This window comes from Oncorhynchus tshawytscha, linkage group LG32 (assembly GCF_018296145.1).
Source record: "Oncorhynchus tshawytscha isolate Ot180627B linkage group LG32, Otsh_v2.0, whole genome shotgun sequence".
NCBI lineage: Eukaryota > Metazoa > Chordata > Actinopteri > Salmoniformes > Salmonidae > Oncorhynchus > Oncorhynchus tshawytscha.
The window spans coordinates 6,062,246-6,088,538 of record NC_056460.1 but is presented as its reverse complement, the minus strand read 5'-3'; the positions used below and the strand labels follow the sequence as shown (position 1 = coordinate 6,088,538).

Here is a 26,293-nt window from a genome sequence, read left to right as displayed (position 1 = left end):
TGTGCCGCACACACCACTGTAGCTGGGTCAGCAAACAGAAGCAAACACATTTTCTGATCTTGTTTTTCAGAAGTGTGTGCGTGCTATGGCCATCTTTCTGTTTGTGTTCACCTTCATCAGGGGAGACAAAACACCCTGTCTGCACCGAAGTACTAACACGCATCATTAGCCACTCCAACAGATGCTCTGCAGCCATGTCTGGAGAAATAGAAGCCTAGTACGTGTGTGTGTGTGTGTGTGTGTGTGTGTGTGTGTGTGTGTGTGTGTGTGTGTGTGTGTGTGTCTGTGTCTGTGTCTGTGTCTGTGCATATGCATGGTTGAGAGACAGAAAGCGAGAGAGAGGGGTCAACAAAGTGATCAATCAAAGGTCAAAAGCATGCATCACTGTTGCGCAACTGTCTGCACGTTAACACTAAACAGTCGCTACGTTTCATTAACCCCGTGCTCCCTGGATGGACACTAGTGATGTGGACCACATCCATGCCCTTTGTCACAATCACATTGTGATAGCTACAGATAGCCTGCGTCCTAAATGGCACCCTATTCCCTACATTGTAAACTACTTTTGACCAGAGCTCTATGGGCCCTGGTCAAAGGTAGTACACTATATAAGAAATAGAGTCCAATTTGGGACAGAGCCCTAGAGTACACATACAGTACATACATGCTAACGCTAGGACCTCAAATCAACCAATCAATCAACCAACCAACCAAATGACGCACTGACCAATAAATCTACCAATCAGCCAACATTTATGGTGTGGATGAAAAGTGTAAGATTACTTAAAAGGGAAGAGATTTATAGCGACATATTGTTGTCACCATGGTTTTTGCATTACAATTGTTCGCTGTGATATTCAGTCACAATTAACATCATATTGTTTTTCAACTAAAGTAATTTCAGAATAACCACACAGGTTTGCAAGGAACTTCATGTAAACGTCTAACTACGCATCATTAGCCACTCCAACAGATGCTCTGCAGCCATGTCTGGAGAAATAGAAGCCTAGTATGTGTGTGTGTGCAAACTAACTGTGAAATGCTTACCTACGGGCCCTTCCCAACAATGCAGAGAGAAAAACATTGAAATTATAGAACAATTATAACATGAGGAATAAATACACAATGAGTAACGATAACTTGTCTTTATACCGATGTACAAGGTAATTGAGGTAGATATGTACATACATAAATTGACTAGGCAACGGGATATATAATAATCAGTAACAGCAGCGTATGTCATGAGTCAAGAGTTACTGCAAAAAGTGTCTGTGCAAATAGTCTGGGTAGCTATTGGTTAACTATTTAACTAACTATTTAGAGGTCCTAGCGTTAGCATGTATGTACTGTATGTGTACTCTAGGGCTCTCAAGTCATGCAAGGTGGCAAGCAGCACCATTATCATGCTGTGTCATACTATACTACACATATACACACACCTGCCTCTTTGCATACTGTTTTTCAAATCTTTCTTCGGGCCACATGACGGTTATACATGTGCTCTTACTGCAGGAAGTGAGAAAAGAGTCCGTTTTCAAACCGCCAGCATGACAAAAGCTGAGCTCACCTCAAACAAACACACACCCCTCCCTCTCCCACACATACACACGCATACACACACACACACACACACACACACACATTTTGTCTGAGGAGGAAATGGCGGTTGTTTTTTGCAGTGTGTGATGTTGCACAGCCTCCCGCATTTTTGAAAACTTTTCTTCTGACGTTCGTTTGAAATTGACTCTGGCTGAAGGTCACTGGGGTATAGAGCAGAAGAGCACAACACTGCAGCTGGCATTTGGTTTCTGTTTGTAAGAGCACGAGAAGACACACAAACAGGATGTTTCCCTGACAAAAGGCCCTGTTTGGAAAATGGCCTTTGTGAAAAGAGAATGTTAGTACCGGTAGTTAGGATTGTACTTGAAAGTTACTCAAATAAATACACTATCAGGCCAAGATTTTGAAGGTGACACACATGGTCTTTAAAATTGTAACGGCTGACTATTCTTTCCTATTTATATCTACAGGTGGTGGTTGAGGAAAGTCTGTATTCATCTTGCCATCTCCCATTCTGTAGGCTATAACACCGGATGCATCCCAAATGGCACCCTATTCCCTATATAGTGTACTTATTTTGACCAGGGTCCAAGCACTGCACTATATAGGGAATAGGGTGCCATTTGGAAGTAACTTACTGTCTGGATGCCCTTTGGTCTAGCCTTTTTTTCCTACATGTTTTCCCAGTTCAACCCACAGCAGGCAACCCTAGACAATGATGTCATCCTCTTCCCTTTGTGCTTTAACCTCAACCTCTTATCTCCGGGTAGAAGTTGCCCTTAGGCACAGATCTACGAGCAGCTTCCTCTCCCTAAATCCTAACATTTAGGACTAAGAGGGGAAAACATAAAACTTACCATAGATCAGTGTCTGTAACCAACTTCCTAGTAGCTCACTCCTTTCTCATCTGCCTCATCCCACTCTCTCTCTCTCTCTCTCTCTCTCTCTCTCTCTCTACATGCTCAAGCACTCCTCGACCCAAACCAAACTTCCTCTCCTCTTTTTTCTCTCTCCTCTCTCCATGATGCCTTTTCCCTCCTGCAGTGGAGGGATAGAGAGAGAGAAAAAAAAGAAGAGAGAGAGAGGGTTATAATTGGGGACAGATATCTCTTGGGTTTTGTCTGTGTGATAAGAGCCCTCCCACACACACACAGAGGGACAGTGGAAAAAGTATGAGGACACACTAGTATCCTATGGGTGAGACACTGACAGTCATGATGGCAAGTGCAAGCAGCTCTGAGTACCACTGTACTTACAGAATGTTAAAACATCCAACATAAGCATTTTCTGACTTTTACAATCAGATGATAAAAAAAATATATATTTTAATGAAAAGCATGGATGTTATTTATTCTATTGTTGTATGCAATGTCATAAAACCTCTAGTGCTTCTACCAAACAGTTGGCTATAGTAAAGCGTGATACTGACAAAATATATAGCCACAGTTTTGAATGCTGATTCGATTGGCTACAGAGGAATAGCTGTACCTTGATTTACCGTCAAGGCTTCTCAGCTCCTTCAAAGACTTCACAATCTCACTTAGACCTTCACGTGGTGTCTTCCTGTATGACTTAGGTTAAAGTTAAAAACCCATACACGTGATTGGTTGGGACAAAATATTTTGTTAAAAACAATGTTTAGCCAGAGTGACAAGTGACCTTCTTGTCACTTGTGGAGTGTCACAGGAGGCCAAAGGAGCTAATTACTCACCTAAGCGGGCGCAGATATACACACACACACACAGAGTAAATACTCACACAGAGCCACATACTCAACCCAAGCTAGTCCCTGGGAGGTGGACGGTATGGTGAGGTAATGTTTACATGCCCCTGTCTTAGGGGACTTAGTGCGTGACTCATAAACCCATTACAAACATTCTGGCGATACTCCGGTCAACGGGTTAAACTGCTGAGCCTGTTTTTCCTCTTTCCTTCCTTCCCTTGTTCCCTCCCTCTTCCCCTCATTCTATGAGAGAGGACTTAGTGAGTAAAGCCGGTGGCTGATCGCATGAGACACGGGTTCACCAAGTCCCTCTGAAACGCACAGCTCGACAGAAAGTGACGGGCCGAGAGGAACGGGTCGGGCTATTTAGGATGGGGTCACGGCCCAATCACTGGCGGTTTATCTGCCCACCAGTCAGATCCTCCGTCACCCTCACCCGTCCAGGCCCAGGTCAGAGTGAGTGAGTGAGTGAGTGAGTGAATGTCTGCATCCCAAATGACACGCTATTCCCTACATAGTGCACTAGTAGTGCACTATATAAGGATATACAGTATATAGTAGTGCACTATAAAGGGAATAGGGTGTCATTTGGGATAAAACCAGTGAGTGAATGCCCTAGCCAAGCCTCCTCTCTTCTCCAGCCTTTGAACCCCCATCACCTTTGACATCCTTCTGTCGCAGCAACCCTTCAAAAGGCCTGTAGAGGATACAAGCATGCACACATATACACACACACACACACACACACACACACACACACACACACACACACACACACACACACACACACACACACACACACACACACACACACACACACACAGTCCAACACATGGCTGTAGTGATTGGGTAATCCGCACTAACACCAACCTCTCCCTCCCTTCTCCCTCTCTCACCCACTTGATGAGACAGCGTCTCACATGACACAGGGGCAAATCGCTCCACTCCTTCTCCCCTTCTCCCTCCCCCTTCCTGTCACTGAGCGCCACTCAACAAGGCTGAGCATGAGAATAAACGAGGCAGCACGTGGACTCACAGAGACCCGGGCTTGTCACATAGAAAAGAGACGAGGAGAGATGTGTACTCCACCGCCGCTAAAAACAGATCCGAGCCACATTCATCACCTTAGTAGCTTCGGGTCACTCTGTTATGGGCACAGGCCGAGGCATAACCCCTCAGATAAAGTTTTGGGGTGATGTGGTACATACACTTTTATCCAGAGTAACGTACAGGAGCAACTTGCTCAAGGCCACATCAACAGATTTTTCAAATCTGAAGAAATTAATTTGAAGAAATCCGGTGTGATTTAACCCTTTGGTGACAGCCAGTTCGACAACATTGACAATTAGCATATTTCAACATTTCAGAGAGTCGCTTCAACGTAACTTTATCAGGCAGCATCAGACAGCAATACTGCGACAACAACACTGCACCCTGTCCTGTAAAATGTTTACATTTTTGAGAGCTGTTCATAAAATAACATCTTGTTTTAGTGCTTCAGATGAGAAGCTAGCACTGAGAAGCCGTCTTTAAAGAGAACAAAGAGAGAGAGAGAGAGAGAGAGAGAGAGAGAGAGAGGAGAGGAGACTAAAGTCAGACATGGCGGGTCTGGGCTGGAAGATAAAGGGGCAAGCCTTCACACGCTTCCTCTGCCCAGCTCTCCCTTGCTGCTTTGCTCCCCTCCTCCCCGCTAACATTCATCCACCACGCGCCAAACACTATTTTTCAAAGGCCCCCGAAAGTAGGCCACAAAGTTTTAAGAGAGAGCGAGAGAGAGAGAGAGAGAAAACATTTACTAAAAACACTGCACAGCTCCACTCTCCAGCACGTGTTTCAGCAAATGGATAGATGGAGAGAGAGCAAGAGAGAGCGAGGAGGGAGTTAGCAAGAGTTCTAAATGATCTCTCTCTCTTTTTATCTTCATGCTTAACCAGATTGGAGAACTGTTTCATCTGAGACTGTAAACTGATATGGCTGTCAATCTCAACACATCAGACACCCCTCCTCTCGAAACCAAACTTTTCTGGCTGGCGCGAGCATAAATGACCGGCGCATAATGTCTCAAGACGTTATGCTCGTCCGAGATAACACCACCAGCCGCCACTTCGATACCCTTCGATTGGCTGTGACAACCGTCATTGTTTTTGGAAGCACTGTCGCGGTCTACTTATGTCTAAACAAATGTCAGTCGCACGTGAAGCCGTCTGACTAGTGTCTGACGCGGGGAGATTGGATGGGGGCGATAAAGAGGATGGGTAAAGCGGGACGATTGCACGGGGGCTGTTGTTTTGAGAGGAGCTGCAGCTCTTGGCAGCTCTTGGCAGCTCTAACCAATAATAGATTTTCGGCGCATCCAAAATGGCACCCTATTCCCTATATAAGGCACCATTTTTGACAAGGGCCCATAGAGCTCTGGTCAAAAGTACTGCACTATATAGGGAACAGGGTGCCGTTAAGGATCACAGATTCTCTTATCTGAACCACCAGGAGGACAAGCAGCACTGTCTGAACGTCTACGATGTGGGGAGGAGATAAGGTGTTGTCGGATGGAAAGCACAGGATGGATGACAGGAGCAAGGGGGGGGGGGGCGAGGGAGGGTTAGTGGAGGTGAGGGCTGGCTTAATGCTCAAGCTAGCAGTCCCCTGGGGGACATTAAGAGCTCATTAAGAGCTCTTCATAAGCCAAATCCAGGTTACCATCTCAAACTCAAGGTTCCCATCTTAGTCTCTTGTTAGCTGAGGGAGTTTCTTATGGCCTTGCTGTGCCAGCCAATACTTGCTTCAGGACAGGCTTAGGATCTGGCCTAGTTATAAAAATGAAAAAGTGCTTTTATAATTAAAGCATTGAGCTTTATTCAATTGAATGACATGACTAGCAAAAAATCTTGCTCTGTTTTTTTTGTCCAATATAAACAGATAGCAGAGATGTGGGAAAAGGCAGTTTTGAACATGTTCTCTAATTAAACTATGGAACAATAAAACATATTTTGTTGTCTTTTTCTGGCCACAGCTTATCAGTTCAAGCACACTTCTCTGCCCCATTTTATAACAGGGGTTTGATTGATTGACCGGTCCCGTCCGAGGTCAGAAGTCAGAGGTTTGAGGTCAGAGCCCATCCCAGGATCATCAAAAGAGGGGTGGGGACCGCTATAGGAGATATATGGCTTGAGCTGACCTCTGACCTGTCACCTCATTTCCAAAAGCTCATTATGAAGCTCAGTTTACCTCGTCCAAAATATAGCATGACGTCAATTGTCCTATGATAAAGTTGACATTTTCTGCAATTTAGGGTGCTAGCAGATGAGCTAGCATCCTATTGCCAGCTATGGTGACAACCTACGAGCTCCGTTATACCTTGCTAATGTCCATGTAAAGTATGCTTTGTGGCACGGTTGGTTCAAGTACAGTGTTACCACTTGTCTTGGGTCGTCTGTCTGACAGTACGATCTCTTCCCTCTCCGTGTTGAGTTGCTTACACACAGTAGGGGCAGCCAGGCAGACTTCCATTGGGTCATGAGGCAGTTGGGGGAAGCATGCATTGTCGGGGAGGTAGTTCGTCGTGTCGCCATGGTTATTTACGTCGCCGCAACCGAGGCAGCTGTTATGACACCTCTTGGACGATTGTCACACTCCTGCTATGGTGGTGGTGGGTGATTGCTGTGTCGCAGAGGGCCAACCGAGACACTCTCCCCAAGAGGCGCTTCTGCTGAAGAGCTTATTTTGAGGAAGTGTCAGATACGGAGTGGTCCTATAAGGGGAAAAGAGAGCGGTTAGTTTGTGAATATTAAATGTCGTGTTTGGTCTTCCATGTGTATAGTCATCTTTTCCAATTGCGTTGGCGAGTGTGATGTTGTTCTGTTTACGTGAATGAGTCTGTGTATATGACCGCTTCAAGTTACATATTTGTTTACATGTTTGGATGCGGACATGTGAATGGTAGCTTTCATTTGAATGCATGTATGTCTGTGCTGCTGCCATGTGTTTGTGTGTGTGTGTACGAGAGAATGTGTGCGAATGGGAGAGCGTCCAAAACTATTTTGGTGCATACATCAAGAGAGGACTTAAAGGTCATCGTTAGGCACAGGGAGGTGTTTGTGCATAAACAAGTCCCCGTTACCATGGTAGTGTATTCACCACCTCCCGTAGCGACGATGCAGGCTATTTTAGGGGAAAGATGCCTTAACCAGTCATCACCCCCCAGCCACCCCAACCCCCCTTCACCCCTAAAAGAATCCCAGCCACGGCAGCTTGTATCCAGAGTCTATTCAGCTGATCTCTCCCAGGCAACAACCTCTTCCAGAGGGGGCAGTGGGCCAGGTATTTGGCCTTGGTCATCTATCATCGTCCCCCAACACATGCTACAGAGTGTCCCTCCTCGACATTTCAACTCTGGCACGAAGGCACTGTTCCTGACATGAAGCTTAAACAGAGTCAGCGATTCATGGCCGTTCAAGGAAAACCTGTAAATGCCAGAGTTCCAAGTAAACACTACTGAGAAAACAAAGGGAGCAGAGCCATGGTGATGGGCCATGTTGCTAGCAACGGCACCCGTCGCTAGCTCACAAAGGCTACTCAACAAAGAGTACCTGGTAGACTGCATGCCATACGGTCTTTTCACTTTGTAATATTTGAAAGCTTGGGATAGGACTTCAAATCAAATCAAATTGTATTGGTCACATACGTACACATTAGCAGATGCTTGCTAACCTCCTCCCGAAAACCATTATAGCTGACGTCATATAAACATTGGATGAAGACAATGCTAACAGTGCTAAAAATACCATTACAAAACAGTGACAATGCTAATGAGTAGGCTACAATATACATACATTTTGTGACGTTTCTTGTTCATCTCCTTTTCTCTTCAATTTCATTTACATGTTTTGTTTTTCTCATATGCAACCATGGCTGCAGTTGTGTCGTCTTTCAGGGTTCGAGCACCATTTACACATTTTTCACTGCAACCTGCTGACAGCAACAATAGCCGCCATTGACAACAACACAGAATGCAGCAATCCCGCTGCTTCACTCTGGACCTCGCTGTGATCTCCCCTTGTGGGTTTAATCAGGAAAAGGTTCAACATTTCAGCATTAATCCTCTTTGTTTTGTTCTCCCTACAAAGAGGGAAATGGTCCTTTCTCTCTCTTTCTCCCTCCCTCCCTCTCTCTCTCTCTCTCTCTCTCTCTCTCTCTCTCTCTCTGCATCATTTTAATTAAAGTAATGGCAGAGGCAACCCAGAGAAGTGTAAGACTCTTTAGTTTCTTTCGGGATGACATCAACGTCGTCGCCATGATACCGTTTTCTCATTTAGGATGTTCAATAAAGTCACACTCAGCTAAGGGTCTACAGCTGTGTGTCCCAAACACGCTAGTACACTCGGCCTGCAAATCACACCAAGCTTAGAGGTAGCCTTTGTTAGGTGCCGCATCACTAGCCTTTGCAAGAACGGAAAGGAGGGATAACCAGGGGGACAAGAAGACACGGTGCTAGGGTAAGAGGCTGTACAGCCACACTAATCAAACACTGATGACTTGCACTTTAGCCGACGCAGAGATCAATGGCGGTCCAGTTCACTCCTGTTTTTCATTAGCGAGAAGCAAAGGCAAAGACTGCTTCCCAAATGGCACCCTTTTCCCTTTATAGTGCAGTATTTTTGATCAGGGCCCATAGGGCTCTCCCGTAAGACTGAAAAAAAAGTGTTGCACTATATAGGGAATAGGGTGCTATTTGGGACATAAACAAGCCAAACCATTGATTGGTTCTGTAGATCTCCAGGACTGATTGCATCGCATTGTCACCAGGGATACAAAAGGGAATGGATGGTAGGAAGTTGTGTCAGTGGATTTTTACCTTGTTGTCGGAATCAGGGACTTTCTGGGTAGAAAACACACACACACACAACCTGAGTAGCATTCGAAGCCACAGTTTTCCCTTTTATTAATCATGAATGAACTGTTTAATCTTAAAGCTGTCAACTCTCAGGTCCTTCCAATATCCCACCCTGTTTTGATGCCATGTCTCAAAGACATTATCGATATGTTCCATTACATCAGAGGTGTGTTCAACTTGGCGAATGTTTGCAAACCAATCAGAGAAACATGATGAAGACCTGAGGGTTGATATGTTGTCAATAAAGCACATGGCAGTACGCAGCCTTTTTTTAACATTTAGTGCAAACTAATTGGAACATGTTTTATTGTTAACTTGTTTCTTTGCCCTCCTGGTTGTCCATCAGTCAGTCTGGCCTCTAGTGCTAAGAGGGTGCTGGACAGACTATGTACAGTAGCTTGTTTAGACTCCATAACCACTCTACTCCCTGCTCATGGCATGGAGATCTGCTAAGCTGGCAGTCAGACAGAGTTCCTGTTAAAGCACATGGCGGGTGGTGTCCAGGAAACCCAGGCACACACACACACTTGTCCACTTCTATCCACCCTTTCCATTGGCCCCTGGACAGTGTAACTGTGAGACACAGTTTTCTCTCTCTCTGCTTAGTCAAGGTGTTGGTTTGTTCCATTGCCTCCATCCATGCCGATTGGTTTTCCTCCTTCCCTCCTTTTAGGTCGACGACAGGGGAGAGAGAGTGTCAGACGGGAGAGGAGGTTGTCCTTGATTGGTTCAACAGACACATCCGATCTCTAAATCATCTACACTCTTAGAAAAAAGGGTTCCAAAAGGGTTCTGCGGCTGTCCCCATAGGAGAACCCTTTTTGGGAAGGGAAAGGGTATATCTAGTCAGTCGCACAACTGAATGCATTCAACCAAAATGTGTCTTCCGCATCTAACCCAATCCCTTTGAATTAGAGAAGTGCAAGGGGGCTGCCTTAAATCGACATCAGCGCCCAGGGGGCAGTTGTTGTGGGGGTTAACTGCGTTGATCAAGGACAGAATGGCAGATTTTTCCACCTTGCTGGCTCAGGGATTCGAACAAGCAACCTTTTGGTTTCTGTCCCAATGCTCTAACCGCTAAAGGGTTCTACATGGTACCCAAAATAGTTCTACCTGGAACCAAAAGGTATCTTCCTGGAACCAAAATGGGCTCTTCAAAGGCTTCTCCTATGGGGGTAGTCGAAGTACCCTTCTTGTGTCACGTTCTGACCTTAGTTCTTTTGTTATGTCTTTGTTTTAGTATGGTCAGGGCGTGAGTTGGGTGGGTTGTCTATGTAATTTTTTCTATGTTGTGGTTTTGTATCTGGCCTGGTATGGTTCTCAATCAGAGTTAGGTGTCGTTCGTTGTCTCTGATTGAGAATCATACTTAGGTAGCCTTTTCCCACCTGTGTTTGGACTGGTATGGTTCTCAATCAGAGTTAGGTGTCGTTAGTTGTCTCTGATTGAGAATCATACTTAGGCAGCCTTTTCCCACCTGTGTTTGGTGGGTGAGTATTTTCTGTTCTGTGTTTTGCTTCACTGTTCAGGACTGTTCGTTTTGTCGTTTTATTGTTTTTGTTCAGTGTTCAGTATTCTTATTAAAACAATATGGACACTTACCACGCTGCGCATTGGTCCTCCCACGACGAGCGTTACATCTTGGTTCTAGATAGCACCTTTTTTTCTATGAGTGTACTCGAGTGGTGCAAAGCACTAATGTTAACCCCCCGCCCTGTGTAGTAGAATACAATGTTGCATACACTTTGCGCTTCGATGGGGTGACTGTTGTGGCATTGGAGTTGAACCCCTGTGTCTAAATATAACTGATTCAGAGTAGCTGGGGTTGGCTTTCACTGTCTTACATGAGCAAGGGGGCCTTCTCACTTTACACAAGTATACAGAGACAGAACACATGGACATGCTGGAAACCACGTGTAGATAAGGTTACGGCTATGAATGCATACACATACTATCAGGTACAGTGCCTTGCGAAAGTATTCGGCCCCCTTGAACTTTGCGACCTTTTGCCACATTTCAGGCTTCAAACATAAAGATATAAAACTGTATTTTTTGTGAATAATCAACAACAAGTGGGACACAATCATGAAGTGGAACGACATTTATTGGATATTTCAAACTTTTTTAACAAATCAAAAACTGAAAAATTGGGCGTGCAAAATTATTCAGCCCCTTTACTTTCAGTGCAGCAAACTCTCTCCAGAAGTTCAGTGAGGATCTCTGAATGATCCAATGTTGACCTAAATGACTAATGATGATAAATACAATCCATCTGTGTGTAATCAAGTCTCCGTATAAATGCACCTGCACTGTGACAGCCTCAGAGGTCCGTTAAAAGCGCAGAGAGCATCATGAAGAACAAGGAACACACCAGGCAGGTCCGAGATACTGTTGTGAAGAGGGTTAAAGCTGGATTTGGATACAAAAAGATTTCCCAAGCTTTAAACATCCCAAGGAGCACTGTGCAAGCGATAATATTGAAATGGAAGGAGTATCAGACCACTGCAAATCTACCAAGACCTGGCCGTCCCTCTAAACTTTCAGCTCATACAAGGAGAAGACTGATCAGAGATGCAGCCAAGAGGCCCATGATCACTCTGGATGAACTGCAGAGATCTACAGCTGAGGTGGGAGACTCTGTCCATAGGACAACAATCAGTCGTATATTGCACAAATCTGGCCTTTATGGAAGAGTGGCAAGAAGAAAGCCATTTCTTAAAGATATCCATAAAAAGTGTTGTTTAAAGTTTGCCACAAGCCACCTGGGAGACACACCAAACATGTGGAAGAAGGTGCTCTGGTCAGATGAAACCAAAATTGAACTTTTTGGCAACAATGCAAAACGTTATGTTTGGCGTAAAAGCAACACAGCTCATCACCCTGAACACACCATCCCCACTGTCAAACATGGTGATGGTAGCATCATGGTTTGGGCCTGCTTTTCTTCAGCAGGGACAGGGAAGACATACCCCAAGCGACTTACACCTGTAATCGCAGCAAAAGGTGGTGCTACAAAGTATTAACTTAAGGGGGCTGAATAATTTTGCACGCCCAATTTTTCAGTTTTTGATTTGTTAAAAAAGTTTGAAATATCCAATAAATGTCGTTCCACTTCATGATTGTGTCCCACTTGTTGTTGATTCTTCACAAAAAAATACAGTTTTATATCTCTATGTTTGAAGCCTGAAATGTGGCAAAAGGTTGCAAAGTTCAAGGGGGCCGAATACTTTCGCAAGGCACTGTATCAAGGTAAGACCCAGATGCAGACTGGCAGAGGTCGTTAATCCAGAGGTGGGGCAAAGGCACAAGATGGCAGGAAGGCTCAGGGTCAGAGGCAGGCAGAGTGGTCAGGTGGGTGGGTACAGGGTCAGGACAGGCAAGGGTCAAAATCCAGGAGGATGAGAAAAGAGAGACTGGGGAAAAGCATTAGCTGACACAAAAATGCTGGTTGACTTGACAAACAAGATGAACTTGCAACAGACAAACAGAGAACACAGGTATAAATTCACAGGGGATAATGGGGAAGATAGTTGACACCTGGAGGGGGGAAGACAGTGAGCATACCTGGTTGACCGGGGTGCCGGCGGTGGAAGTCAGTGATGAGGGTTGGGTCCAGGATGTCTCTAGCGGGGACCCAGCATCTCCCCTCCAGGCCATAACCCTCCCAGTCAACCAGGTACTGGAAACCCCTGCCCCGTGGTCAAACCCTCAGGAGGCATCTCACTGTGTGGATGGCCATCAACAACACGGAAGGGAGGGGTGGGCCTGGAAATAGAAGACAAAGGACTGTGAGACACGGGCTTAATTCTAGACACATGGACTGTAGGATGAATACACAGGGTACAGGGCAACAGATAAACTGGAGGGACAGTTTTCGAGACTACAGCGGAGGGGCAGATCCCGGCTGGACAGCCATACCTTCTGCCTGAGACGATACCGGGGAGCCGGGGTCCGATGGCAATCTGCTTGTCGTCGATACCTGGAGATGGTCTTGAGGAGGGCTGACTGGGCTCTCCTCCAGGTACGACGACAGCGGCAGACAAACATCTGGGCAGAAGGTATGCCAACCTCCTCTTCCTGCTCAGGGAAGAGTGGGGGCTGATACCCCAGGGAACACTCAAATGGAGATAGGCACACAAACTGCTGGCTCCAGGTGGTGGGGTTGCCGGAGACCAGGAAGCACAGGTTGGCTCGCTCTGACTGGCCGTTGGACTGGTAGTGGAACCCTGAGGACAGGCTGGCCAACGACAAAATGAGGGTGAAGAATACCTTCCAGAACTTGGACGAGAACTGAGGACCCTGGTCGGAGACCATGTCCACGGGCAGTCCATGGATCCTTAAGATGTGCTGCATCATGAGCTGGGCCGTCTCTTTTGCAGAGGATAGTTTGGGGAGAGTAATGAAGTGGGCGGCTTTGGAAAACCGATTCACCACGGTCAGGATGGCGATGTTGCCATCAGATGGGGGAAGACCTGTGACAAAGTCCTGGGAGATGTGAGACCAGGGACGGTGGGGGACAGGCAGAGGTTGGAGGAGACCAGCCGGAGCTTGCAGAGGAGTCTTGTTCTGTGCACACCGTGCAAGTGGTGATGAATGCAGACACGTCAGGAACCATAGTTGACCACCAAAAGCTTTGTCGCACAAAGGCCAGCGTCCGACAGGCACCCAGGTGGCAGGCAAGCCTGGAGGAGTGGGCCCACTCCATGACAGCGGAGTGGACGGCATCAGGAACAAACATTCGGTTATCAGACCCCCCCTGGGGTTTGGCTGAGAACGCTGTGCCTCACGGACCTGCTTCCCTACTCCCCAGCTGAGTGCCATCGCCAGGCATGAAGTGGGAAGGATGGTCTTGGGTTCCAGGGTAGTAGTCATGGGGCTAGCATCCAGCTTGACATTCTTGGATCCCGGCCGGTATAAGCGGGAGAAGCTGATTCGTGTGAACAGCAGGGCCCATCTGGCTTGGCTGGAGTTGTGGAGCTTGGCAGTGCAGAGATACTTTTTCAGATTTGATTTGATTTGATTTGATACTCCAGGTTCTTGTGGTCAGTCCACACAATGAGCGGATGTTCCGCCCCCTCCAGCCAGTGCATCCATTCCTCCAACGCCAACTTCACAGCGAGAAGCTCATGATTTCCCACATCGCAGTTCCCTTCCATGGCGTTGAGGCAATGGGAGAAGGCATAGGGATTTAGCTTGAAGTCAAGGGCAGAATGCTGGGACAGGACAGCCCCCACTCCGATATCTGAAACCTCAGTTCCACCACGAACTGATGAGATGGGTCAGGATGAACCAGGATGGGAGCTGTGGTGAAGCGATGTTTGAGGTCCTGGAGTGCCCGGTCAGCAGCTGGAGACCACGTGAACGGAACCTTGGCGAGGTCAGTGCTGACTGGGGGGAAGTAGTCAATGCACCGATAGTCAATGCACGGGCGCAGATTCTAGTCTTTTTTCTCCACGAAGAAGAGAGGAAGAGGGACAGATAAATCCAGCAGCTAGGGAGTCCCGAATATAGGTATCCATAGCCTTGGTCTCTCCCGACAGAGATTACAGACGTCCCTGGGGCGACGTGGTACTAGGGAGAAGGTCAATCCCGCAGTCAAAGGGTCGGTGCAGTGGAAGCGATATGAGCTGGGCCTTGCTGAATACCCATCGGAGGTCCTGGTACTCCGCGGGAATGGCGGAGACGTCCGGGGCACCTTCCGAGCCGCTAGGAAGACATCCCAGGGCAGGTTGTGCTGACTTCAGGCAATGGGTGTGGCAGAACATGCTCCAGCCCATGATGGCACCAGTAGACCAGTTATTGAGGGGATTGTGTCGTTGGAGCCAGGAGAATCCCAATACCACAGGAATCAAATGGGACTGGGATGAATGGGATGAGCAGGAACTGGATAGCCTTGCTGAAGTTCCCCGACACCCATAGGTTGATGGGAGTGGTGTTGTGGATGACTCGGCCAATAGGGCGACCATCCAGCGCTCTAACGTCCATGGGAATGGAGAGGGGCTCAGTGGGGATGTTCAGCTTGGATGCCAGGGTAGCGTCCAAAAAGCTGTCGTCGGCCCAAGAGTCAATGAGAACCCGGAGGGACTTGGACTGGTCAGCTACACTGCGGGAATCCTGCTGAAGCTGGATTAGCTTACGGGCGGCCTCTCGCCCAGAGAACCAAAGACCTTCCTCACTTCACAAGCCCACAAAGCAATTCCTTGTGCATACCGATGGTGGCTCCCTGGGTGGAGATGGCATTGCGCAGCAGGGCCGGGTCTGCTGGGTCAGTCATGGCCAGTTCGTTCTATCAGGTATCAAGGTAAGCCCCAGATGCAGACTGTGTCGAAGTAACAATGTTTATTACAGCAACAGGGGCAAAGGTACAGGACGGCAGGCAGGCTCAGGTCAGGCAGAGGTCGATAATCCAGAGGTGGGCAAAGGTACAGGACGGCAGGCATGCTCAGGGTCAGGCAGAGTGGTCAGGCAGGTGGGTACAGGGTCAGGACAGGCATGGCTCAAAATCCAGGAGGACAAGAAAAGAGAGACTTGGGAAAAGCAGGAGCTGACACAAAAACGCTGGTTGTCTTGACAAACAAGACGAACTGGCAACAGACAAAGAGAGAACACAGGTATAAATACACAGGGATAATGGGAAGGATTGGCGACACCGGGATGGGGGTGGAGACAATCACAAAGACAGGTGAAACAGATCAGGGTGTGACACGTACAGTGCGTTCAGAAAGTATTCACCTGCCCTCCAAAAAAAACTGCAACAAAAATAAGTTGAATAAAATATTACAGAAATGTATTCATACCCGTTGACTTTTTCCACATTTTGTTGTTACAAAGTGGGATTGAAATTGATTGAAATTTCATTTTTTGTTAACAATCTACACAAAATACTTTGTAATGTCAACTATCTACACTAAATACTTTGTAATGTCAAAGAAATATTCAAAAAAAAATGTATTAGAAACTAAAACACAAATATATCTTTATTAGATACTGTAAGTATTCAACCCCCTTGAGTCAATACATGTTAGAATCACCTTTGGCAGCAATTACAGCTGTGAATCTTTCTGGGCAAGAGCTTTGCAAACCTGGATTGTACAATATTTGCACACTATTTTTTTTAATTCTTCAAGGTCTGTCAAGTTGGTTGTTGATAATTGCTAAACCGTCTTGCCATAAATTTTCGAGACAATTTAAGTCACAACTGTATCTAGGCCACTGAGGAACATTCAATGTCATCTTGGTAAGCAACTCCAGCATATATTTAGCCTTGTGTTTTAGGTTATTGTCCTGCTGAATTTGTCTCCCAGTGTCTGTTGGAAACCAGACTGAACCAGGTTTTCCTCTAAGATTTTGTCTGTGCTTAGCTTTATTCCATGTATTTTAGGCATAAAAAAAATCACTAGTTCTTGTCAATGACTAGCATACCCTGATATTTATGGTTGAATCTGTGTTTGAAATTCACTGCTTGACTGAGGGGCCTTACAGATAATTGTATATGTGTTGGGTACAGAGATGAGGTAGTCATTAAAAAATCATGTTAAACACTATTATTGCACATGCAACTTATTACGTGACTTGTTAAGCACATTTTTCCTCCTGAACTTATTTAGAATTGCCATAACAAAGGAGTTGAGCACAAAACATCTGAAAAACATTATTCCACTTTGACTTCATGGGGTATTGGGTGTAGACCAGTGAGAACCAAATTTCAATTTAATAAATTTTAAGTCCAGGCTGTAATTCAACTAAAAAGTCAAAGGTTGTGAGTACTTTCTGAAGGCACAGTACAGTAAACCCTCAATGGAGCCAGATATCTCACCTATAAATCTGAACATCCGTTTAGAACGTCTTTTCACCACCAAATGTGGCACGCGCCGCGCCACCTCCTTTCTTTTTCTGCCCATTATGCTTACAGTTTTTCACTTTGGAACTAATTTCAGAACCTTGATGTCATTTTTCAAAACTCTAGACACAAACCTCACAACCAATGATCAAAATGCAAATTTTTCTAAACTCTTAACACTTTTTTCAATTGCTTGGATACAATACACATAAACTTAAGATCATTTGTTCATTGAACTAAAATCACCTATTCAAAATGACACAACATAACAGTATTACTATTTCAAAATGCAATTCACACATTACATCTGAGATGACTGTCTATTCATTTCATTACAATGATCTAACTATCAATTGATACAACTGATCAATAATAATCAATCAATACATTCTCCTCTGGCCTCTCTCATTAACAAGGTGTTTTGCCCACAGAACTGCCGCTCACTGAATGTGTTTTGTTTATCACACCATTCTCTGTACACTCTAGAGACTGTAGTGCGTAAAAATCCCAGGAAGGCAGCTGTTTCTGAGATGCTGGAATCTCCAGGTGTGGCATCAACAATCATACCATGGTCAAAGTTGCTTAGATTACGCATCTTGCCCATTCTAATGTTTAGTCGAACAACATCTCAAGCTCTCTACTCTATGTACTCTATATATTGAGTTGCAGGCAGCCACATGATTCGCTGTTCGAATGTAACCTTCCTTGATGAACTAAATCAGGTCTATGTCATTGTGTGGGATAATGTCAGGTTCCACCATGCTCAAGCATGGTTTCAGGCCCATCCACAATTTACCACCCTGTACTTACCCCCATACTCTCCTTTCCTTAACCCGATTGAATAATTTTTCTCCACATGGAGGTGGAAGGTATATGATAGGCGCCCTCATGAACAAGCCACCCTGTTCAATGATTCCACTGTGTCTGTAGTATTCTCTCTACTAGTCCTTTTACAGTGATGTATTTACGTGTAGTAGCATAATGAAACATGTATCACATATTTTGTACTACAATATTTAATGATTGTACGAACAACTACACAGTGAAACTATCGGTATCTTGTGTGTGGGTGATCTAAATGAATGTTCCTGTGGTATTTATTTCATGATAAATAAGTTATTTGAACCAATGATTCAGCAAGTGCAAGGTTTCTTTAACGATATGAATGCACAATGCAATGTTTTGAGCATTGGACAGCATGTGTTACAAGTGATGACCGTTTTGAGTTTTGTGTCTAGTGTTTAGAAAAATGACCACAAGGTTCTGAAATTAGTGCCAAAGTCATTGTAGAAAAACTGTAATTTGCACCCATTAGAAACAACACCGGTGGTGTATCTTAGGTTAGATACCAGAATCTTTGTTATATCCGCACGTACACTACATCCACATGCATGAAGACATACCAACAGAACATTGGCTGGGATTCAAACACACAATGTATAGACGTCGCAGGGTTTACCACAAATGCAATCTCCATGAAAGTCAAGGAAATTGCCTTTAAAGTCAAGTGCAGTGCTATGTTTGCGCAATAGTTTGCTAATAGAATGCCCCCCCCACTCCAAGGTGACTCACCTCCAAAAGGCCCTAAAATAACAGATGGGTCCTCTATTTGGGTATCAGTCACACACACACACACACACACACACACACACACTTGGCAGAGGCAGCTGGCCTAAAGGCCAAGGGTGGTTTACTCCATGTCAGGGCATGAAACTAGCACCACCCATCCTCGTCAAATTTCTCCATTTCGTTACATACAATCGGTCACAACCATTTTCACTGTACATTTCCATGTGAACTGGTACGACCTTCTCCATTCAGTAAACAGTTTCATATTTCTATGTGTGTGGCATGGTATAGAAGAAATGTGGGTAACACTTTACAATAAGGTTACGTTTATAACGGACATTTTATGTAATTAATTGTCATTTAATCGTTTATAAATTCATTAGAACCATTAATAACTACTGAAATGTGTATCTTGATAGTTTATGTTGCTGAGGAAATAAACATGTCTTTTCAGATACTTTTGGATGGAGAAATGTATGAACTGATAAACCCACTCCTTCAACCTTTGCATGCAATAGCATCGTTGATCCTCTCAATATTTCCCCATGTTTCTGCATGATTTGTCAAATCTATCTTCTTACTCATTGCAGTTTTACACAAACGTGTTCCCAGAATGAAAACCAAGTATACACATGTTGTTTGCTTGGCAAAGAGTGATAGATACATCATCTGAAACTTTCCCAGCACAAATATCACGCATTCTGACCCAGACAGCCTGAATCAAAACAGGGAAAATCTATTGAATTAACTTTTCAAATGTGATATACAGTGGGGCAAAAAAGTATTTAGTCAGCCACCAATTGTGCAAGTTCTCCCACTTAAAAAGATGAGAGAGGCCTGTAATTTTCATCATAGGTACACTTCAACTATGAAAGACAAAATGAGGGGGAAAAATCCAGAAAATCACATTGTAGGATTTTTAAAGAATTTATTTGCCAATTATGGTGGAAAATAAGTATTTGGTCAATAACAAAAGTTTATCTCAATATTTTGTTATATACCCTTTGTTGGCAATGAACTTCTGACCCCTTTGTGATACAGTGAATTATAAGCTAAATAATCTGTCTGTAAACAATTGTTGGAAAAATGACTTGTGTAATGCACAAATGTCCTAACCGACTTGCTATAGTTTGTTAACTAGAAAATTGTGGAGTGGTTGAAAAACAAATTTTAATGACTCCAACCGAAGTGTATGTAAACTTCCGACCTCAACTGTAACTCCAGTGTTTGGCCGAAAAATGTAGCCTTGTGTTTCCACCACTGAGGATTAGCCCCAAAAAGCGGAAAGATTAGGCTATGCCATGCAATATTAATGTGGACAGCCCCCCCTGAAAATAGCATTTACAAGCCAGGGTGTCCTGTTTAATAATACAAATAAACAAAGTGGGGGTGTTGGTATTGCATTAGCAGAGGGGTGGTCAGAGTTACAGAGTGTTATTGGGGGTGGATGGGCTGTAGGGGGTTCTCAGAGCCTAGTTTAAATATAAAGTGCCATGTATTCCAAAAAAAGCACCTCACCCCACTTGCCAAAAATGCCCTCCCCCCAAAAAAATCCTTCTCTTCGTCTCCCAGAAGGGGTCAACTTTGTAAATGTTTGGTGTTGCGGGCCGGTGGGAGTGCTTTGTTGGAGTCCGATTGGTCTCCGGGTCTATTTATACGTCCTGCCATGCCTTCTGTAAGAACATAACACCCTCTGCCCCCTCCCTACCCCACAACACCCACCCAGAGCAAGGGAGCAAATAGTGAGAGAATTTGAGGGGGTCAGACACAACTAACAGGCCACACATCTGTCCAGGTTGGAATTTCGAAGGGGCCAGTCAGCACATTGTCAAACTGGCGTCTGGCCCAATAAACAGGCTGTCCGTCTTTCTCCCTCGCTTGCCATAGCAACCCGGATTACCTGGCCCACAGCCCAGATAAGGGGGACTTTTTATGTTGATGAATATCACGTTAAAGAAGAAGCCCTAGTGCCAAGAAGCATCCTTTAAATACATACATTAGGCCTGATTATGTCTTTACTGTAATTTGAATCACAAATACTACTAATACTGCAAATATTTCTAAATTGTTAACACTTTTTATCAAGGTACCTAAATGGTACTTTAATGTAAAGTTTTACAACCAAATCTGTAATACATATGAATTTCGTAAATTCTACATTTTCTTTTCCAAAAATTCCAGATTAAAAATAATTCTGCATCCTTGTAATTTCCATGAGTGTCCAGGCCAGGAATACACCTATCAGAGATTGATTGTGACGCTCCAGTGACCTAAGTGGATGAGAGAATATTAACGGCGATCAATGCAGGAAGCCGTTTTCTCTCTCCCCTGTTCTCAATCTCTGTCATTAACTCTCCACTTCTCTGTGTGCACGACTTTCAACCCGTAAATAGCCTTTATGTCATTAGGGTCGGAGTTCAGTTTGCAAACGACTCAACTGTTTTGGTTGTATTACTTTTTTCTTGGTGAGGTTTTACCGCATGTCTGAGGGAAATGAACTGCCGAAATGCTCTTGTGAACTCTCTTGATGATTCTTGTGTTTCTTGCCATGTAGCTTCCCTTTATACTACATTGACATCAAAGCTTTCATCTCTATTGAAATATCCTGTCAATTACACACAGACACACACACACACAGGCACTCCTTTTGGGACACCTCTCTTGAAAAGCACTCAGACATTGACAGTTCGGTAATCATTGACATCCACGTCATGCCTGATGCCTATAAGTGGGCCAAAGAGCAGAAGTTTCCAGAAACAGGTGCTGCTGGTTCCTGCTGGCTGCTGCCTGCAAGTTGGCTGAGCTGAAATACTGCCAGTCCACATTCAGAACATTAACCGATGCCCCAACCTCATCCTACGTCCCTCCCTCCCATTTGGCAGCAAGCCCAGCAGACTCAAACATCCCCTCTCACAGATATGCGACCCCCCGCCCCCCGCCTCCTCCCTCCTCCCTTCACTCTCCCATCTAAACATATCCTGCTTGGCCCAGTGGACAACTTTCCGTGTGGCTTCAGATGACATCGGATACTTTTCTCTTCCCACAAATCCCAGGGCTGCCTGACTGCCAGTGGAATGGTACAGACAAGATGGAGGGAGGAAGAGGGAGGAGACAAACAGAGGAGACCTTCTCTTTCCTACTTGAATCATGACTGTGTACACTCTTAGAAAAATGGGTTCCAAAAGGGTTCTTCGGCTGTCCCCATTGGAGAACCCTTTTTGGGTCCAGGTAGAATAGTTTTTGGTTCCCATGTAGAACCCTCTGTGTCAAGGGTTCTACATAGAACTCAAAAGGGTTCTACCTGGAACCAAAATGGTTTTACCTGGAACCAAAAAGGGTTCTTCAAAGGGTTCTTCTGTGGGGCCAGCTGAAGAACCCTTTCAGGTTCTAGAGAGCACCTTTTCTTCTAAGAGTGTACCAAATATGCTCCACTATAATAGAGAGGAGAAAGAGAATGCTCCCATGTTCCCTGTGTTTTTAGCTACCATGCAAAGGCTATCATTTAAAAAAAATCCCTGGCTTGGGAATGAAGGGAGAGAGGGTGATGTGATTTGGTGTTGAGATCCAGCCTGCCTGCCCCACCCCTGGAATGAATAGCCAGGGATCAAAGAGATCCGGTGTGGGGAGTGAGTGTTTGTGTGTGTGAGTGCATCAGTGGGTGTGTGTGGGTGGGTGGTTGTGTGTGTGTGTTATGTATATGTCTGCATATGTGTGCTTATAAGTGTTTTATTTGAGGGCAACCAATACAAATGTACTGTGGTTATGTGTCTCTACTCTCTTCCTTTTCTGGTGTCCCATCCGTTCTTTTCTTCTGGTGGGCATTTTGTGTGGGCCTGTATTGCAACATATGAACTGATTTTTTTGGGGGGGATAAATCACTTACAGTAAGTTCTGGCAATTGCATACACACCAGCTGCCAGGAACACAGAAAAATATAGTCATATTTTTAACAGGCACAGCAGCAGATGCCTTGAAAAAAAGGGAAGGCCCTTTGATCTGCTGGATGTTAGAAATCAGCAGCATTATTCACAGTCAGGGTTACGTAACTGCAAGGAGCGGTGAGTGAGCAATGAGTGCATGCCTGTCTCTCTCTCTCTCTGTTATCCCCCTCTATATCGCTCTCTCTCTGCAAAGCAATCTACTGTTTCACAGGAAATCAAATAATTATATTCAGATCTGTTCTATTCTATTCTACTATTAACTGTTCATTGCAATACTTGAACTTAGTTTCAGCCATTGGTGAATAATAAAAATCTTAGAAAAAAAGCATATATTCAAATATCTTGGCCTGGAAGGTCTAAAAAAAGTGTGTTTCCATGAAATGAGATCGAAGAGTCAAGGCTGGTTGTAATAGGTCAGAGTTGTCACTGGGCGGGAAATGCAAGGTCAAAGGTCACCGGTGAAAAAATCCAGTCAGTTGGCTTGTGAACAATACAGGGCGAGGTAAGGTTTTTCCCCGAAGACAGCAGTTGTTGCAACAGCATGTTGCCTTAATGCCGGGATTCATGTTTGAATCCATACTGCATCCCAAATGGCACCCTATTCCCTATATAGTGGACTACTTTTGATCAGGACCCATAGGGCTCTGGTCAAAAGTAGTGCACTACGTTTAGGACACAAACATTTAGGACACAAACCTTGGACCCTTTTTTTTAAACTTCCTTTGACACAACCCAGACAAAACAAGCAGAGGCCACGACAGCAAGAAGAAAAGAGAGCTGGAGGGCAAACATTTCAACATTTGCTTCATTTTGTGATGTGTGTTTACTGTTGTCGATCCCTTTGAAATTAAGCCAAATGATTGCCCCTCTTAACCTGCTATGGGTTTAGGAACATGTCTGTTTCCATTTTGTTCTTCAAATGAGAGTCTCCCAGTTGAAACATGTCCGTTTCACTTTTATTTGCAAGCCGTCCTCATGACAAGTAAAAGGCGTGTTGAAAATGAACGTGGATTTGATGCAGGGCCTTGGTGCCACATGGCATGTGTTATAATTGACACCCCGAGGCAGCTAGCTGTAGCTTAGAAAAGTATGGGCTATTTTGGGGCCCCGGCAGACAAAGCTGATCTGTCTGGTGTCTGTGTGTGTTTGTGTTTGTGTGCTTGTGGTTGTGTGTAAACCTTCTCTGAATGTACATATCTGGAGTATGTGTGTTCCTGTACACTGTGTGTGTGCGAGCATGTATGTCCTACTACTCGGCATGTGTGCGTGTCAGTCCTCTGTGTGTGTGTGTCCTCTATGTGTTATGTGTGTGTGTGTCCTCCTGTCTAAGTAAGGAGTGGTGAGGCAGGGCTAATATGGAGGTGTGAGTAAACTGTTAGAGACAGGCATTCCGGGGCTATAGCTAGCTGCTGCACCAAAGACTGCACAGCGAGCTGCAGACGCCCTGAGGCATGGCTGTGGAGAGAGAGAGTGGTGACACAATCAATGACACATCGACGTCCTGGAATGATGCCAAGATCACACTGCAGTCAGCAGCTGCTGCTTCTCTATTTCCTGTTTTGCGCCCTCCCGGTTGAAGTTTCCCCCTATGTACAGGTCTAGGATCAGCTTCCACTCCCCAACCCTATCCTTAACCATTACAGGGGGGAATGCAACACTGACCCAAGATCAGCATATATGGGCAACTGCTCCAGGCGAAAAAGACCCATGCTCTTTTGCTTTGCTTTTGTCTGGCTTACAGGGGACACTGAAGCTTCTAGCTTTTATCTTATCGACACACTATCAGCTGATTCCAATATGGCTGCAAACACTGAGTAATGTATATCCGTGGTTTGCTTTTTCTCCGCTTTCTTGTCCCTTTCTCTTGTTTAAATCAGTTTTAGCTGTCGCCTTCATTTTTCCTCCCTCGTCTCTTGCTTTCTTTTATCGCTCTCTCTCTCTCTCCCTTCATCTCTGCTCTCACAACTTGCTCCAGTTTTGTGATTGGATGGCGTTCCAACATCTGAGAGAAAAACAGTCTGAGGCGTGGAGGCTGTGTCTTTTTTCATGTGGGGGAGAGAAAAAAAAGAGAATTTCACAGCCTCGATTCACTGCAATATCAGCGAGAGAGAGGGAGAAAAAGAGTCAGAGAGAGAGCGAGACAGGGAGGGGGAGAGAGGGAGAGGATTTTGCAATGATTTCATCCATCATGTGAATCGTGGCCAACAAAGGATCCTGGCACCCCTTGACATCACTGTCTAAAAATAGACGTCGCCGTGGCAGCGCTGCAGGGCATTAATCATGCAGTAGAAGACGGAGAACAAGAGGTAGTGGAGGAATGAGCCCTCCCAGCTCCCGCTTCCATCTTAATTAGGTTCCTCCAGCACCAGAGAAGAAGAGAGGAGGATAAACGGAGAGGTTGGAGGGGTTGGATGACAGAGGGATGAAAAAAGCAATTGACTAAGTTGGAAGCCACATATTAAAGGATCCAAATGATCCAATCGTCAAGAGATGGACGCTTCTTGGCACTGATGGTGGCGCAAAATGGCTTCCTCTCAACTCTCCTGTTGGCGAGAGCTCGTGTTTAGAGCATCACATTATCCCATTTGATAAGAGAAACAGAAAAGCTATGATACCGTCTGGGGCTGATACGGAACTATGACCCTCAAGACGAGGTCATGGAGAGATAGGTGGCTTTGCACTTTGCCCTACTCTGTTTCTCAACCAATCACTAGATATTAGGTTAATGAACCCTACAATGTCGTATTGCTTATACTGTTACAAGTTTGAAAACAGAGGACTTTTCCTTCTGGTCGTTACAATTCAAGGTCCTCAATGCACTTCTGTGACGTTCATCTTTGTCCCCTGGAACCTAATAGGTGACACACTGCTGGAATCAGAGGGGGAATAACCACACCACTGATATGAACTGCATGACTCCAATGAAAATAGCCCAATCTATAAATCCCTGTTTTCCATTCTTTTTTTAAAAGAGGAGAGAAAAAAATAAGAGAAACTGTGTCCTTGTTTTCCCGGACAGTGGTGACCTGATTTCGCCCAGCCTGTCTGGCAGTGGTGACCATTATCCCAGCGCTCTTATCAGCTGACTGGATCAGATGGACAGGGATGAGGGAATCTCTTCCACACCATCCCGCCATGGCCAGGATACACAGGTCATAGGTAATCTGGATTTGTTGTGTTGTCCGTCCCTCTTTCTGGCTAAACCACTTGTTACTATAGGTCTTACACAACGATTCTGGATCGTAGCCGATTCATAATGCTGCTCCGACCATATGCCACCTACTCATCCCAGGGCAGCCAAAGTAGTATCACTCCAAATGCTATGATTGCAGTCACATTCATTTCACTGAGTACATCATGTAAGAACGGATGAATCACGTGGCATAAAGGGTTGGACGATTGACAAAATGTGCTTCACTGAATACTGAACCACATACAGAATGGAACTGTCTCCACTTTCTATGTACTGAGGAGGTTAATAGAACCCTCTCACGTGTGTGTTCCACAATGTACTGACCTCGCACAATAAACAAATACGGGAACATCCTTTGTCTCTGCAACGATCCATTCCACTCACACTCTTCATCCCCAGTGTACATTGCCCAACGTTGAACGTTGTAATTTCACAGATAACATTTGTATTCCTTCACTTTGCCAACTTGCATGGACAAAGGTTAATAGTTTCCAATAGAAATAATCCAGAATAGAAATAAGTCCAATGGCCTGAGAGCTTTCTCTGCCCCTTCAATAATGTGGCAGATTTAGACCACAG

General features: G+C 45.0%; 1 long non-coding RNA gene across 1 annotated transcript; it reads right to left on the bottom strand.

The window, feature by feature from the left end:
* Positions 1-5,693: 5,693 nt before the first annotated feature.
* Positions 5,694-26,293, bottom strand: LOC121841582. The gene is made up of 3 exons (XR_006080611.1): positions 26,039-26,293; positions 12,736-12,936; positions 5,694-7,031 (listed from the first exon to the last, which is right to left on the bottom strand). It is a non-coding gene; the product is annotated as an uncharacterized LOC121841582 (long non-coding RNA).